This window comes from Paroedura picta, chromosome 7 (assembly GCF_049243985.1).
Source record: "Paroedura picta isolate Pp20150507F chromosome 7, Ppicta_v3.0, whole genome shotgun sequence".
NCBI lineage: Eukaryota > Metazoa > Chordata > Lepidosauria > Squamata > Gekkonidae > Paroedura > Paroedura picta.
In genome coordinates, this window is record NC_135375.1 from 20,505,780 (window position 1) to 20,523,697 (window position 17,918).

The window sequence follows — 17,918 nt, forward strand, 5'->3', positions numbered from 1 at the left end:
GCCTGAGAAGGCGCAGGCAGGCGAAAGCGGAGGCTGCTGGTGTTTGGCGCCGGTGGAGGGAGTCATTCCTGCAGCTGCACTTCCGGTCGGCATTTTGTTCTGTGAGGGGAGCGAGAGCGGCGCTCAAACACTCGCGCAGCCCCCCCCCTTCCCCGCCCGCCAGCCCGGCCGGGTCGGTCCCTCAGCACTCTCTCTCTCTGTCCTCCCTCCGCCTGCCTGCCTGCCTTCCCTCCCCCGCCCCGCGCCCCCGGTCCCGTCTCCCCGTCGCCCAAGCGATCCCCTCCCTGCCCCGCCCCGACCGCGTCCACAGAGGAGGAGGAGGAGGCGGCGAAGGAGGCGGTGACGGCAGAGAAGGAACAAGCCGCGGTAGAGGAGAGAGAGAGCGAGCGAGAGCGAGAGAGAGAGAGACCCCCCCCTCCCGTCCCCTCCACAGAGCCCCGCCGCCACCACCACCACCGCCGTCCTCCTCCTCCTCCTCCTCCCCTCGCTCGCTCCCTTTTCCTCTCCCTCCCTTCGCGGGTCGGTGCGTGAGGGCTTGATCGGATCCGGTTCGGCCCGGCCTGGTGTTGGATGTTTGGTGTGAAATCGGGAGGAGAAGAAGAAGGACGACGACGACGACGACGACGCCGCGGAGCCGACTGGAGGGATTCGCCTCGGCCGCGCTCTCTCCCCCCCTCTACATGTTCGCTGCACTGAGGAGGAGACGGAAGAGGAGCCAGCCCCCCTCCCGGCCCGGATTATTGTTGTTATATTATCTCCCCTCCGCGGCGGCGGCGGCGGCGGCGGCGGAGGCCCAGCGGCGGAGCGGCCTCTGAGGAGGGAGGGGGCGGAATTTTTTTTCCCCTCCCGCTCCTTTTTTTTTTTTTTTTTTTAACCGCCCCCCCCTCCCCCGGCCGCCACCACCACCTCTTCTTCTTCTCGCTTGGATTCCGACGGCGGTTTCGCTCAGGTAAAATAAGAATAATTTCCCTCATGATAATAAAATATGCCTCCGCCGCACACCCTCCCTGACCCCCTCCTCCTTCTCCTCCGCCTCCCTTCCGTTCCGGGCGCCCTTCTCCCCGTCGGCGGTGCGGCGAAGCGAGCGAGGCTTCGCGCGGGGCCTGCTCTGAGGCGAGGCGGCCCAGTCAGGGATTAGCCTTTTCGACGGGGGAGAGAGAGAGAGAGAGAGAGAGAGGATGAGTGGCAGCCGGACGGAGGGAGGGAGGGAGGAGGAAGGGACGGGGTGCAGGGGGTGGGGGTGGGCTTTTTGGGGGAGGGGGTGTTTGTTTCCCGTCCTCCTCCCCCCTCGCCGCCGCCGCCTCTGGGGGTTTGGCGGATGAGGGGGGAGAGCGAGCGAGCGAGCGAGCGAGCGAATGGTTCCTCCCGAGCTTGCCGGAGAAGCTCAGGCCCGGAGGAGGGCGCAGGCCCAGCGGCCAGCGCTTCCACTCCAGCTCGGGGATTAGAGAGGCGAAGTGGCTCGTCGGTGACAGGCCTCGGCGGCCGAGCAAAAGCGAGCGAGCGAGCGAGGCAGAAGGGGAGGAGGGAAACAATACAGGGGAAGCGGCGCCTGGGCACCGGACCTGGGCCATATTTACAACTTCGCCGTGGGGAGCGCGCGTGGGCCGGGCGGGGTCCTGGGGGTGGGAAGAGTGGAAATAAAAGAAAAGTCCCAGCCGGAGCAGGCGGGGAGGAGAGAAAGAGGGCAGGCCCACGCACGCACTTTGGGGGGGGTCTGTAAAGCGGCAAACAACTGCATCAGTTTGTTTTTCCTTGCACAGTCTGGGCGTGCAAAGGAGTGGATATATAAAAATGTATTGCTGGAGAGATCGTTGGCTATTTTATTTATATTTTGTGTGTTTGTGTGTGTGTGTGTGTGTGTGTGTGTGTGAGGGGGGGTGCGTGTCTTTGAACGGGTGTGTTAGGCGGATAGGGGTCTGGTGCTCAGAGATTGACAGGGGCTTGGCACACCCGCACAATTCGCGAGAAAAGGTAGAGGGGCTGGCCGTGGGCCACTGTTATCTTACTGTGAGTGAGAAAGATACATATGAAGCAAACGTGTCACATGGTGGAGGGGGGGGCGAAGAGAATGTTTATACTTACTAACAACTTATTAAGGAACCGAAAGGGGGGAGCGTCCGTCGTTTGACACTTTAAGGGACAAAATGAAACCTGGAGTATCCTCTCTGAAATTGTGGCCTTTGAGGCTGCAATCTGGAATGTGATGAGGGAGTCGATGGGTCTTAAGAGGAAACATGTTTAGGGTCAGGCTGAAGGGTAAAAATGGGGTAAATTTAGACTCTTATAACAATGTTTCCTATAGAAGTGGATTCATTTAAAACCTAAAAAGTACGCTGTTTGTGTAGCGGTGTGATATTTTTACAAATAGAATTTGTGGGATTTCATTAGCCTTCCAAAATTGTGGAAGTAATATTTTTTCCAGACAAATGTGTAGTATGTCTTCAAGTGTTTTAACTAAACTCTTCAGTTTTTTTCTAATGGACTGGGTTGTTCTGTATCACTGCGAAGAGTTCTTTTCTTCTAAGTTATGTTAGTGTAGCTAGTCACCCAGAGCATTATTTCATCATGCAGAGCTATCATTATGATGTTCAGGAAGTAAGCTGCTTCCTATTTAGCACATCTCACCAACAAAGTAACTTTTTTTTAGTATTCCAGTTCTTATTTCTGTTCAGAAAGTACTATTCTGTCTTTACGTTCCTCTTATACATGTTTAAAAGGATGAAGTTAATATAGCTGTCACGTAGAAGGCGTGTTTTAATGCTGTAAATCCATGTAGTAGTCAGTAGCGTGTCCGTGATTTGTATTGGTCAGGCAGCAGTTTGAATTTTAAAAAGCTTGAAGATCCTGCTGAGCCCCAAACCCGGCCTCCCTCCCTCCCACTAATCTGCCATTCCTGTCTTTGTGCTGCCTGGGCCTGTTAGACACTGTTTGCACCAGGGCCTCAGGCCTATGTGCACGGGAGAGGAACCATTTTCGTTTTGAAAAAGCAGCTTTTATTTTTGAACTTTATGGATTACAGAATGAGCCATCAGTTGTTCTAATTGTGCCTTGGTGTGTATAACTGAATCTTTGTATCCCTAAAGCTGTGCTGAAGCCAATTGTAGCTCCAGTTTACAGGAAAGAAAGGACTGTGCAGAAAATAGTTGTACTCGAGTGTTTTTCATCATCAGAAATCGACACAAGATCTGATGATTCTTTTGTTGCTGAAGTTACGCAAGCATGGGTTGCTTAAATAGCAATGGGGTTGTTCAGATTCACATTCTGTGTATATTATGTACAAGCTATTTTAACTCCAAATTTGATTAAGAGCTGTTTTCTAGGCTTGTTTTCTCTTGAGAGCCTTCATCTATAAAAGGCTTAGTACATTTTTAATGTTGCCTATATTATACTTATATAGAAAATTTAGCATATTAAATCCAGATTTTGTTTGTTAATTGTACAATGTGATCTGGGTCAGTATTTTTTAAGAAGTCTGTTAATATAATTGAACAGTGACAGTGTCATGTTAAATATCAGTCCATGTATATATATGGGGGAAAGGTTTAAGGAGGAATTGGCAGGTCTAAATATACTATTTTATTTCTTAGGTGTATTTGTGTATTAGGACAATGATTTTGCTTATTTTCTTAGTTTTGCATGTGTTTGGACTCAGTTCTGTGAACCTGTAACAGCAACATCTTGTAGAAAAAATGAAGGTTTATGTAGGAGAGTGTATTAACAAAGTACAATAAAACTTTTCTAATGCTATTCTTATTAGACTGAAACTGATTCACTCACATTGATATTAATGGGAATAATATGGTTTGAAGTACTTTAATAGGTTGTAGATTGAATTTGGTAAGTTTTGTCTTCTTTTTTTTTTTAAGTGAGTGTTTCCCTCCAGATTTCTGTATGCATTTGGGAACAGGGAATTAGTGATGCTTCTGCACCTATTTTAAAATTCATAAATAATGGTTTGCCTAAAATTGCTGTAAAACCTAAAATGGTTTTTAAAGTATTGGAATTTCAGGCATCTGTTTAGCCTAGCATATTGTACTACCATTTAATTATCTTCTTAATAATATAATAATATAAAATAAATGGGAAGTTCACAAAGTGGACTAAAAGTGGTGGTACTTAACCACAGTATGCTCACACACTTTGTAGCACCCCATTAATTTTGGTAAGATAGGCCATGATATAAATAAACCGTATGAAGTAGCTGTGGAGTCAGGGTCTTTACATGCAATCAATCTAGGTCAAGGACAATGCCCCTTTCATGTATCTGGTGCCTAGGACAATGCACCTCTAATCCTGAATGGAAGCACTAGAACTGTTGCTCTATAAATATGGCGATGTAGTTATTGCTGAATAAGATAGAGGTAATGTTCAGTGGGGTAAACCATTTGAGATTCATCAATTAATCTTGTACTTGATAATTCAGAATTCTTGGTGTTTATCTGTTTGATATAAAGTCCATGAAAGGTGAATAGAATTATTGAAAGTGATCAATACATTCTTTAAAAGAGTGAATTCTAGATTCTGACTGGAGAACTATTTGTAAATTAGTGGCCATCAGAATACTGGGGTGGGGGGGGAAATCCTAAACATGTTACTTACAAATTCAGTTGGAATTCAAATGATTTATTTTGGTTTATTCAGTTGAAGTTTAGAGTTTTCCATTGCATGACAGTCCTTATGTATACGCATGTAGTAGCTGTGGGCAAGGCTGCAAAAATCCCATGTAGCTGGTGCCTAGGAATTTAAAGTATTTGTATACCCTTGCAGAATTCTGGTGCTTAAAAAATTGATATAGGCTGCTAAATATTTACTGTTAGTTCAGAATAATAGTAATTTTGGCTTGACTTTTTCCTGTCACATTTCTTTGGGTGTACTACCATGAAGAAACTTTGACTTTAATCAACTTTGGGAAATAATTCTAATTCAAAAAACTTACTACTCCATGTGCCTGTATTGTCTTATGATGTCTGTTATACTTTCTGGTTAAGATCAAATCAAATCACAGCTCGGCCATATGATCAGCTTCCAAGGAGTAATTGCTTCTGGCTTGTAGCATAAAGAGGTGATATGTTCTTAAATACTTCAGAAAGAGAGTACCCAAACATACAACCTCTGTTGTGTGACTCTATGTTTAACACAAGGCCAAGCATCTGTTTTTTGCTTCTAGCAGTAAAAACCAATAATCTAACAATTGAGGTGAGCTACAGAGAATGCTGTCATTGGTCTTTCATGGCAGAGAGATTGGCCCCAGGCATTTTCTGGGGCAACACTTTGCATCAGGTTAGTTGAAAATTGTATGACTATACTTTCTGGAACTGTAGTACAGTTTTAGGCATTGCATGTGTGAGTAGTAGTAGACTGGAACTTACTTGTAATGAGTAGCAGTTGCCCCCAGATGACCTTCTGAATGGCATACCAGCTGAATTGTCAGAGTAGCTGCATCTTAAGAACACGGTTATCCCCTTGTTTTTTAGGCTTTTAAGGGAGAAGAGAAACAGAAAAAGTCATTCATGCACCTTTTTAGGGCAGTAACTGATGTAAACACCCTGCTGTGTTTCCCTCCTACCTCATTCTTCCTCTAGTACAGAACAAGAGAACCTGTAGGATTGCAGCTACCTGTGTTGGGTTTTGTCTGCCAGTAAGTATAGCAGAATTCAGCATTGTAGAAGTGCAGCAAACCTGGCCTTTTTATGGTCAGACCTACAATAGCTTGCATCTGTTTGCATTGTAGTGGAATGCATATGTATACAAGCAAGATACATTATTTTGTTTGTCTTCCTTTGTTTTTTGAGAAGAAAAAGTGTACAGCAGGGGTAGTCAACCTGATGTTCATGGACTACAATTCCCATGAGCCCCTTCCATGAACATCTGGAGGACCACAGGTTGACTACCCCTGCTGTACAGAATATGGTAAAATAATATTTCTTAAACTTTTGGTTTGTAAAACCATAGGAAACAAAGAATTGGTTGAAATCTTTTCCTTAGCAAACATTGATGTGTGGGAAATTGAAAAATGCAATTTCTGTGCCAGAACTGGATACTGGGTATGTGAGGTGCAAGGAAAGTATTGTTAGGTAGTAAGTAATACATATTTATTGCTACCTGCCGGAGCCCTATGAGAAGAAATTCAGCCTTAAAAATAAAAGCCTTAATAAATAAGAAACTTAACCTAGTAGATGATTTGGCCAGCTATTGTGATACATTTTCTGACCTCTGTGCTGATAAAATCTCTGATCTGGCTTGAACACTAAATTCAATAAAGACCTTTTGCCAGCAATGTCAGAAGCTTTCCCTTTATCTGAATTCTAGGAATCATATTGGATTTCCCCACCTGACGAGTATGAAGAGGGTCTTTGGAGTTACAAAGGCCACCACTTGCAATAAAGATCCTTGCCCTTCTGAGCTATGTAAATGTTCCTGGGAAACTCACTATCCAGGAAAATTCCCGTATCACTGATCGAAGGCAGTTCCCTTGAGTCCATTGTTAAAGAAGAACCCCTCCCATGACGAAGAATGATTTGGCCAAACCACCTGTTTTGGGGGTAAGGGAATGGATAACAGAGCATCGTTGGCATTTCTGAATGATACTTCGGCTTCGGACTGACCCATTATGCACGGGGGTTTTAGCGCACATTCGGGGTGGAATGGCGGCGACTAAAATCACGGATAACGCACGGAGCCAGCTGCAACCGGCTGCAGCTTCGGTGCATGCCGCCGAAAAAGCCGCGTCAGTGAAACGCGGAAGAAAGCGCAGCTTCCGGGTGAGCGGGGCGCAACCAGAAGCGGCGCCCGGATCGGCACGTGCATAATCGGTTACTCTGGGTTTTGCCGCCGTCGCGCCCCGCCCCGTGTATAACCGGTATGCGTCGCGTCTTCCCCCTCCGCGTTTTCCATGTGACCCGAAATCGCCGTTTCGGCGGCCGTGCATAATGGGCCACTGTGTTCACTTTGGTGGTAGGGGCCATTATTTTGGTCATACTGGTGAGCAATCAAAGGCAAAAGGATAAGGGCTTTTCTTCATTGTTCAGCTTGTGAGATTTACTTGCACTCTTTGATATGATACACATCAACTAGAAAAGAAACTGGAATTTTCAGACAGTGTCATTAGTTTCAGGTCCCTTCTGTACTGTACTTTATTTTTTCAATACATACATGAGACTGGTAATGAAAACATTCATAGATTTATTTGAGTCATTACGCAGTTGACACCCAGCTCTACATTTTCTTAAGGAAGCCTCTAGATGTGATTGATTCTTTCCAAATCTATGTGGATGCTATAGTCAAGTGAAGCTGAAGTTTTGTTCAGACACAGTTGATTGGTAGAACTAATGTTCATGCAGTGTGTGTGTGTGTGTGTGTGGGGGTATTTATTTACTCTTGATAGAGTTAGGTTACCATGATCTGATCATGTAAAAAAAGGTTATTTTAGATCCTGCCTTGGCTCTTGAAGAAACAGGTGGGAATAGTAGCGAATTATTTCTTCCAGTTTTATATTCCAGTTATATATTAAAAGTTATCTTGTCTAGATGGCCCAGGCTAGCCTGATTTTGTTAGGTTTTGGAAGTTAAGCAGGACCAGCCCTAGTTAGTCCTTGGATGGGGGAAGTCCAGGGTTTCCATATAAAGGCAGGCAATGGCAAACCACCTCTGTTTGTCTCTTGCTTTGAAAACCGTATGAGGTCACTATAAGTTGGCTGCAACATGATGGCACTTTCCACTTCTAGATTCAGTCAAGCTAGCTGCACTGATTCATGGTACTATAAGAGCCATCTTGGTGTAGTGGTTAGGAGTGCAGACTTCTAATCTGGTGAGCTGGGTTCGATTCTGCATTCCCCCACATGCAACCAGCTGGGTGACCTTGGGCTCGCCACAGCCCTGATAAAACTGTTCTGACCAAGCAGAAATATCAGGGCTCTCTCAGCCTCACTTACCTCAGAGGTTGTCTGTTGTGGGGAGAGGAAAGAGAAGGTGAATGTAAGCCGTTTTGAGACTCCTTCGGGTAGAGAAAAGCGGCATATAAGAACCAACCCTTCTTCGTCTATAAGCTCTTGGCTAGATGCTCAGTGTGAAAACAGAAAACAACCTGGAAGTTTTAGGTAATACACCATGCAGTGGCTTGATTACCTACCTACAGGCATGAGAACTTCTAACACAAATGTAACAAACTGGCTATTGGTTTGTTTCTAGGCTTTAAAGCCCTTTATGACCTGGGATCCACCTATCTGAAGGGCTGCCTGCCTGGTATAAATTCATGTACCACATTAAATCTTCCTAGCAGGCTCTTTTGTCTGTCCCTTCAATCAGGGGTGGAGCTTTTGGCATCTCGAGGTAACAAAATTTTCTGTTGCCACTTACCTTGTGTGGAGCAGTCTTCCAGAAGTGTCTCGCAAAGTCTTAATGGCAATAGGGAAGGCCTGCAAAAGAATTTTTAAAGACTCTTTTTAAGGGTTAATTTTTACTTTGTTAAGTAAGTGGATATCAATCTACCTTTGAGTTGGACAAAGTTTGTGTTTTTGCACACATCTTGTTACTAAAATATTGTGACTTTTAATATGTGGACTATTTTAAGAGATATATACTGAAAGCTACCTTGGAAACCAATTGAAAATACATGGTATACTTTTAATCAAAAGAAATCTCCATAATGGAGACAACTGCCTGAAAATTGAACACTCTTAAATGAAACAGTTTGGCTATACAGCTGGAATGACTGGTATGACTGTTTTTAAGATGGTTCTAATGTTTTAATATTATATGTAAAATTCTATTTATTACGTATGTTTTATGTTTTATAAATAATGCTGGAAGCCTCCCCAAGCCAGCATCCTGGGATGGGCAATGTATACCTCAAAAAAGCAAAATAAACCAAAATAAACAAGAGTACTGCTATCCAGGACTCTTGTACTATAGCTCTTTAATAACCATCAGAAATGCTTCTTGTGGTGGTGCTGGTAATGTAAGCATTATATGAAAGCTCTCCATGCACTAAGGGAGATTAATGTATTGACTGTGCTTAAGTGGTTTGGATATTGGACTAGGGTCTAGGAGATCCAGGTTGGAATTCCTACCCTGCCATGGAACCTTGCTGTGTGTGACTTAGGCTAAGGGTAGCTGACCTGGTCTTACCTCACAGGGTAGCTGTTAAAGCTTCTTTTTGGGGGGGAGATACTTTAGTTAGAAAGGAAAACTGAAATATTTGCCTCGGCACAAAACTGTTGCATAAAAATTGTTTTTAGCTCCAGTGTATCCCACAGAGTGCTGCCATTCATACTTGAATGTCTGAGATGGCAACGTGAATTTATGTTGTGAAGATGCCCTTTCTGTGATTATTTGCATAGGAGTAGCAACAACACACATTTAAGGTTTGAATATTGTCACAACACATTTCTTGAGTCTAGGTTTATTAATAAGAGAATGAGGCTGGCTCCACTTTGACCAATCATCACTTCCTTTATGAACTTCTAACTTTGTTTAAGGTGATTATATGGAATAATGGGATGTTTCAAAATTGATCCACTGAACTAATTACTTCCAAATTAGCTAGCATATTAGTTTAATATTAACTTTGTCCTTGGGTGTGAGAAACAGTATCTGAGGCCACAATGAATGAAAGAGAGCTACTCTTTCTTCTTCAGTAGCTTTTATCCCTTTGGTAAGGATAGTTTGATTATACTAGAAAAAATTATGTAAAATGGTGATGGGTTTCATTTGGCTTCCTAGTTCTAACACTTCATGGTCACTGAGTGGATCAGCTGCCACAGGAGAGGCTGCTTAAAAAGTACTGCATCATAACTGTATTATAAGAGTTATATCTGTGAATAGCAATGCTTTGATTGACACACAGATGGATCCTGTGCATGCTCATTCTTAAGCAAGTCCCATGAACTTCGTTAAGGCTTACTCTCATTCAAGCGTGCCTAGAATTGCAGCTACAGTCAGGGATGCAGAGTGTGCGCACACACAGAACCTGCCTACCTGCTACCTAGCAACACTTCTTGTTTCCTTTCAGCCAGCATGTTTAGTACAGCTCCATCAGATTGCAAAGGAGTTGAATAACTTGGAAGCCTTTCAAGTGGCATTGTCTGGGGGAAAAAAATCTGTTGGGCCACAAATAATTTATATAGTAGCTGGGTTGTCCAAAGAGCACATATACAACCCTTACAATAGTACTACACTAAGGTGATCAGAATTCATATCCCAATATTTATTTTTGTATTTTATTAATGGGATGTTTAGGGCGCCCCTCTCCAGCATGGTCTTGGGGCAGCTTATATTAAAATATAACAACAAATCAGATAAAATGCTATATAAAATAGCGAGACTATGCTATTTTATATAAACACAGTAATTTCTGCTGTAGTTGCTCTGTCCCAAAAACACACTTTAATGAGCCAAGAATGCAATTATGATGACCTGCTATATGGCTTGGCTCAAGATGGAGGCTTGCAATCTGGGTGAGAGCCCCAGATGTGGGGTAGGCAAGGGGGTCCATATAGATGTTAGAGGTGTGCTCTGAAACTCAACTAAATGCCTGGTGGAAGAGCACCATTTTGCAGGCACTCCAGAACTTTGGAAATTCCGTGAGGGCCTGTGTCTCTGCTGGCAGCTCATTCCACCAGGCTGGAGCCAAGGCTGAAAAAGACCAGGCGCACCACTTTGGAGTCGGGGATCGTCAGCAGAACTTGCTGAGCAAAGAGCTCTTGGGGGCACATATACAGAGAGGCAGTGCCTCAGGTATGCAGGTCTCAGACTGTATAAGGCCTTGAAGTTTAAAAACAACACCTTAAACATGATCTGGAACTCAGTCAGCACCTGATGGAGACAGGTTGAATATGGGTTATGCATGGGGTTCTCTTAAGGACCTGGGCAGCTGTGTTTTGTACCAAATGTAATTTCTGGGTCAGGGATAAAGGCAGGCCTGTGTAGAGCGAGTTACAGTAGTCTAGCCTGGAGGTGATTGTTGCGTGACTCACTGTGGAGCCAGATATGGCTCTGTGTTCTGAAGCTAGATTGGCTCTAGTAGCTTTGCGTGGCATGACCATATCCAAGGAGGCATCCAGAATCGCTCCCAGATTCTTGACTGACTGCACTGCCTGAAGCTGCACCCCATCAAGACCCGGGTCTGCTTCCATGTCTAGTCTCTTTCTACCCAATGACAGGACCTCCATCTTCAGGAGGCTTTGTTGAAGCCACTCTGCCACAGCTCCCGGACATTTGGCCAATGATGATGGGGGAGCATTCGGCTGGCCGCTCATTGATAGAACTTTGTCATCCATGTACTGGTGACAGCCCAAACCCCTGGACAAGTTGGATTAGAGGGCACATAAAGATGTTAAAGAGTACTGGGGAGAGGATGATGCCTTGTGGAACCCCACATTGGAGTTCATATTGGCGCAACTGTTCCTCCCTGTTGGCAGCCCTTTGTCTCCGACCTCAGGGGAAAGAGACAAGCCACTGGAGAGCTGTCCCCCATATTCCCAAGTTGGTGATGTGGTGAGCTAGTACGTAATGGTCGACCACATTGAACCCTGCAGTAAGATCTAGTAATACCAACACCAATATGCCTCATTCCCGCTGTCCATGGAGGTCTTATGTCAAAGCGACCAGTACTATCTCCATCCCATGGCCAGGCCGGAAGCTGGATTGAAAGGTGTCCAGTACTGAAGCTTCATCCAGGTATGTGTTCAATTGGTCTGCAGCTGCTTGTTCAACCACCTTTCCCAGAAACGCAAGGTTTGAGATGATGCGGTAGTTGGCAGGCTCCTGTGGATCCAAATTTTTTTTTTCAATACAGGTCGGACCACCACCACCTTCAGCCTGCCTGGGAATGTCCCCAATACAAGGAACTGATTGGTTATGTCCTGGGGAGGCCTTCCAATCTTCTCATTGCCCATTTTAAGGAGCCATGAGGGACAGGGGTTCAAGTGGCAGGTGGTTGGCCTCATTGGAATCTGCAACCTGTCCACCTCAGTTTGAGAAAGCTTCCTGAAGCATGTAAAAAACTCACCTGAAGACTGTCAAGGACCCCCCAGTTCACTTACTGTATTAATTGTTGAGGGAAGGTCACAGCAAGCTGACAGGATTTTACCAGTGAAAAAGCTCACAAAGGGCTCACAGCTTAATGCCAATTGACTATTATTTGGGGACACTCCATAGAGGGGGCTGAGAGACTAAATTACACTAAAACATTGGGCGAGTCCTTGCAGATGCAATGGAAGCAGCATAGAAGTCTCTCTTCACAGCTTTCACTGCCATCTCAGGGGGCCTCATGAGCATCCTATAAGATGTTCTTGCCACTTAGTTGCAAATCATCTTCCAAACTTGCTCTAACTGTCTCAGATCCCGTTTCTTCTGCTTCAGCTCCCTAGTATACCAAGGGGCTGATTTGTGATGGGGGCAGAGAGGGCATTGGGGTCCAATTGCATCGACTGGAGACACTGTTGGCGCTTTCAGGATGCTTTACTAAGCCAATAGTGAAGGGTGTTGTATGTAGGCCAGCATATTGTGCCAAAGAAAAAGCAAACAGGAATAAGTGATCTGGAATAAAACAATTTGTAAAATTATTTATTAAAATGCTATTAGAACTGCTGGGGTGTGAAGAAGTTCAAACACTCCTATTGATATTCCATTGTTGGTTTTATAAAAGTAATCAGAATTTAGATGTTAAATTCAAAACCCGGTTTATAAGGTTTGAAATCCTTGAGTTAAACTGGTTTACAGTTTAATCCTGTGTGTGCCTGCAAAAGGATGCAACATTGCAAACTAGTTAGCCTGTGAACTGGAAACGGGTTATTGGTCTGACTGTATTCTGTTGTATCGCAGTGGTAAAGTCACTTATTTGAAAGTAAACCCTCTTAAATTCTTTTCCAGGGATCATTAGGATGATAGTGTTTTATAAGTTTTAAAATAATTTAATTTAAAATAATTTGCTGAGAACTATGCAAGTACTTCCAGGTGAATTTAATGTAATAAATTTCAATAAAATAGTTGTGTGCACGAAAAGGATAAAAGTGGCAAGATGCTACTTTAGTATACCTAAGTGTATGAATTGTAGTGTTGGGACACACATGAAAATTAGCTACCTGGAAACATTTGGCATTTTCAGTTAACTTTTGGTTTTGATTCTCATATTTCCTTAAAATACCACTGCTGGGTTTGTGTGATGCAATATTGTGCTAGGCACTCTATAAAACGCTCTGTGTCCCTCTGAAAAAGCAGCTGGTAGTTATGGATGTAATTAAAAAAAAATCATAACTGTCTCAGGCTGCCATTGCATAACCTGTCTGACTTTCCCGCTCTCTACTTGTTGAATGATAAAAAAGACAAAATTTCATAAACAGAGATGGATCCAATTAAAATTAAAGAAATTGTGAAATTAAAGAAATTATTACCTATTGTCCTAAAATATCTATTATGTTCCCTAGAACTTCTTGAGATGAGTTAAATGTTTGCCCTGGACATATTATGCATAAAGACATTTCTGTAGAAAGTGGCTAAAGATATCCTCATTGGATAGTATGCACCCATCTCCCTCCAGTGCTACTGAAAAGGATTTCATATGCTGTAGGCTACTATAACTGATGTATATCTGTACTTTTTTCAAGAACTCAAAAACTTTGCTGTGCCTTGGAGATTCATGTCTCTTGATTATTTAGCCTTGGATTTAATCAGGGAGAGTATAACTAACATACATAGACATAGACATATATAGCTGCAAAGTCAATTCTTAAGAACGGGCCTTGAAAGGGCCCCCCCATGCCGCTTAAGGTGGCTTTGGGGCACTCGGACTCTGGAGCAGATCACAGCTGGATCAAGTGGAGTGGACGGGGGCTGGCCAGCTCATCAGCAGGACTGGGAAAGAGCTCGTTAGCAGGAGGTTGTTAGCAGGGTGGGATGGCAAACATTAGACGGAGCTCGTTAGCACCCCAGGATGGAGCTCGTTGGCAGCCTGGATGTCTCGCCCCCTCCACCACCACCCTTTGCCCAGGGCCCTTTCCCCTGACCTGCTGCTGGCTCCAGTAGTGAGGCACATCTGTGAGCAAAGTGGCTAGCATTCAGGAACAGAGGGCGGGAGCAGTAGGGGCCCTATTCCAACTCGGACACCCCAGACACATTCCACTCTCCCAGGCTGATTCACAAATATTAAGAGGAACAATGGATAAGGATATTGCTGTATTCCCAAATATGCTAGTAGGAAATATAGACTAAGTAAGAACTATTAGAATCCTTTCCAGGAATGAGTACTACCAGATTAAAGATTATTCTGCAGCTAACTGAATCCTTTTGTTTTTGTGAGGTTTGTTCTTAATTTTGCATTTCATTTTATTAATGTGAGTTTGACAGGGGACAATATCTCACTTAGGATCTTACAGTCTGAGAAGCTGACCCCTTTTGTATAAGAATGTCTATTTTTCTTTAATGGATACTCTTGCTTAGAGAAGAAAACAAAGATCATTGCATCCGGTCCTCTCAACTCCTGGCAAATAGATGGGGAAGAAATGGAAGTAGTGACAGATTTTATTTTCCTGGGCTCCAAGATCACTGCAGATGGGGACTGCAACAAAGAAATTAAAAGACGCTTGCTCCTGGGGAGGAAAGCTATGGCAAATCTAGACAGCATCATAAAAAGCAGAGACCTCACCCTGCCAACAAAAGTGCGTCTAGTCAAGGCTATGGTATTCCCAGCTGCAATGTATGGCTGCGAAAGTTGGACCACAAGGAAGGCCGAGCGTCAAAGAATTGAGGCTTTGAACTCTGGTGCTGGAGAAGACTCTTGCAAGTCCCTTGGACTGTAAGGCGAACAAACCAGTCAGTCCTACAGGAGATCAGCCCTGACTGCTCCTTAGAAGGCCAGATCCTGAAGATGAAACTCAAATACTTTGGCCACCTCATGAGAAGGAAGGACTCCCTGGAGAAGAGCCTAATGCTGGGAGCAATTGAGGGCAAAAGAAGAAGGGGACGACAGAGAATGAGGTGGCTGGATGGAGTCACCGAAGCAGTAGGTGCAAACTTAAATGGACTCTGGGGAATGGTAGAGGACAGGAAGGTCTGCAGGATAATTGTCCATGGGGCCGCGATGGGTCGGACACAACTTTGCACCTAACAAGTACTTGCTTAGGGTTATGGAAGATGTTTTTTGAGTATATTGCTGAAAGTCATCCACCCCTGGAGTCAGTTTCTTACAGTAGCTTCAGTATCAAGTTTTGAGTTTACCTCTGCAACTGTTGGGTTCAGAGATACTTAAAACTCTTTTTAAAAATATTACCTGAAAGATGTAGTTGAAGTCTAGTTGGATGAAGTGGACTAAAAACGTTAGCTTTTATTGTAATAATAACTATTCATGAAAACTAATGTATCTAAGTTGTTTTTCCTGTGTATTGCTTGTGCTACAATTTGGGTATACTGAAACTTAGGGGTTGAGAGCTCCTCATTCCTAAGAATTATGTGATGCAAATATGTTTTGTGCTAGTTTTGTTCAAGATATACAAATTTAATAGACCTGGAAAAGCCCATATATTAGTTATATGCTTTCCTTGGCATCTTCTTATTAAACTGGATTTGCATACATTACTCTAAAAAGTTTTTGCTGACTGAAACTTGGCATATATAATTCTTCAGTAACATCTTTCATTGAATGTAAGTAAAGTTTGAGGTGAATTCCTACGCAGTTAAACAAATGCCTCTCTAAAGTCGGATATTAATCTGTTCCATCCCATCTTGCAAAATATATATGCATATCAGATCATTTCTGTAGGATATCAAGGGTGAGCAACTGAGGATGAAGGACTTGCCCTTTTTGGAAGAATAATTGCTTTGATTTAATTGTATCAATATAACTGTGTAAATGCAGGGTGTGAGATTGCAGGGTGGTATTCAAGGTCTTCAATGTCAGGCTGCAGCATAAGACCCACTTCAGTTATTTATTGTATTTGCTGAATCCATCCCCCACTCTTCTTTGGGGCAGATCAATGCTAAGAAAGGCAGAATTTCCATATTTTTCAAGTTTACATAAGTGGCAATTTTGCAAATGCAGTTTATTATGCAGGGACTGAAAAGCACACAGCTCCCAACATACCTCCTTTTACACAAATATTACAGCAAAGTAAACTCTATCTTCTTTTGCATTTGGTTATCTTTCTTGTTTTGCTTCTCTACATTTATAAAGAAACCAAAACAAAGAAAATAGTTGTAATGCCAGTGGTGTAACCTACATTGGGATGAGGCATGACTCATAAATAACTCCTAACCAACCAGCGATGCATCAGGTAGATTGCTGGATGTAGTCAAGCGATAGCCGAATTCAAGTTTTTAGTCATGATATTTGGCCAGTCATAGTGTCCCGCTAGTATGTATTAGCAGGAAAGATGTGATAGTTCCATGTATACTTAGAAATACACATGTAAATTTGACGAAAAGTACATGTTGCATTATATATAAATGCATTCTGCTACACTATATAAACAATTTAAAATTTAAATGTTGGTTTAATAAAATAAGATAATAAAATATAATACAGGCCTAGTGAGTGCTGTATGAAAAAATGCTATGTGGATTTTATTAGCTGGGTTTTTTTTTTAACAAGTGGAAGATAGGTAATGTTCTACATTGTTTCCTTCTCCATTCCCCCCCTCCTGCTTCTGTCGTACGTGTTCGTAAGCCATCTTTTTCTGCATAGAAATTAGTGTTCACTTAGGTAGGAAAAAATAAAACCACACGGAGAGACATATTAGGGCAAAGGCTAAATATGTTCCTGGTGATCTCAGTGTCTGCTATGAGAGACAAGTTTTCTTTTCACAATTGTTCCCCAGTTTGAAGCCCATTTAGTTCACATAACGCTCTGTAGCAACTACTGAGAACTCATCATGCCACTGTTTATATTACTCTCATTTTCCACCTGTATAGGCCTGCTGAAGATCTTAATTTTTAGCTTTGTGAGAGTATAAGGAATCTGCTGGAACTAGGCTGTGTATAGCAACACTTATTAATTTTAACACTATGATATTGTTTACAGGGACAAATGTAAAACTTTTACTTGAAGGGTGCTGTGTGGCTAGTGCTAAATTTGTGCCTTTCCACTCCAACTGTTTTTATTTGATTTTCTTACATTTATATGCTGCTGCTCTTCACCCAGCCAGTTCACAGTGGCTCACAACAATTTAAAACCATACATAATAAAATGTACAGTATTAATAAGCATAAAACAGCCTTCCAATCCCCTCCCCCCAGCTGCCAAACAACCTAAAAGAAGAAGAGTTGGTTCTTATATGCCGCTTTTCTCTACCAGAAGAAATCTCAAAGTGGCTTACAACCCTTCCCTTTCCTCTCCCCACAACAGACACCCTGTGAGGGAGGTGAAGATGTGAGAGCCCTGATATCACTGCTCGGTCAGAACAGTTTTATCAGTGCCGTGGCGAGCCCAAGGTCACCCAGCTGGCTGCATGTGGGGGAGCGTGGAATCAAACCTGGCTCACCAGTTTAGAAGTTGGTACTTCTAACCACTATACCAGGAAGATGTAGCTGGATATCATCCAAGACTATCAAAGGAGGGACCCAAAATCTCCTCAACTTGGTTTCAACCAAAAGCCTGGTGGCAGAGCTCCATCTTGCAGTCCCTGCAGAACTGCATTAGTTCCAGTAGGGCTCACAGCTCTTCTGTGAACTTATTCCACCAGGTGGGGGTCAGGACTAAAAAGGCCCCGGCCCTAGTAGAGACCAGATGAATTTTTTCCAGACTCTGACCTGTTTACTTTGCCCCAAAGATTCATTGACTAAGATAAATTACTCCGAGATGAAGGATTTTGACCATTACTGTTTTAAAAATTAGGAACTGGGCTAGTGTCAGAGCGAATCCATGATAAAGTCTTGAAGCTTGATTAAAGCTCAATTATTTCCAGATTATACTGGCTCTTAGTAGTAGTA

General features: G+C 43.3%; 1 protein-coding gene across 4 annotated transcripts in view; it reads left to right on the plus strand.

Annotated features, from left to right (window-relative positions):
• The first annotated feature begins 263 nt into the window (after positions 1-263).
• The window catches only part of NIPBL (NIPBL cohesin loading factor), a 142,991-nt gene continuing 125,336 nt past the window's right edge, over positions 264-17,918 (plus strand). For 2 of the 4 annotated variants that reach the window (XM_077346989.1, XM_077346988.1), the window contains exon 1: positions 269-949. The gene's annotated coding sequence lies outside the window, so the exon portion shown is untranslated. Of the gene's footprint in view, positions 950-17,918 lie in introns of all 4 variants that reach the window. The other 2 variants (XM_077346991.1, XM_077346992.1) reach the window with 2 other exon arrangements.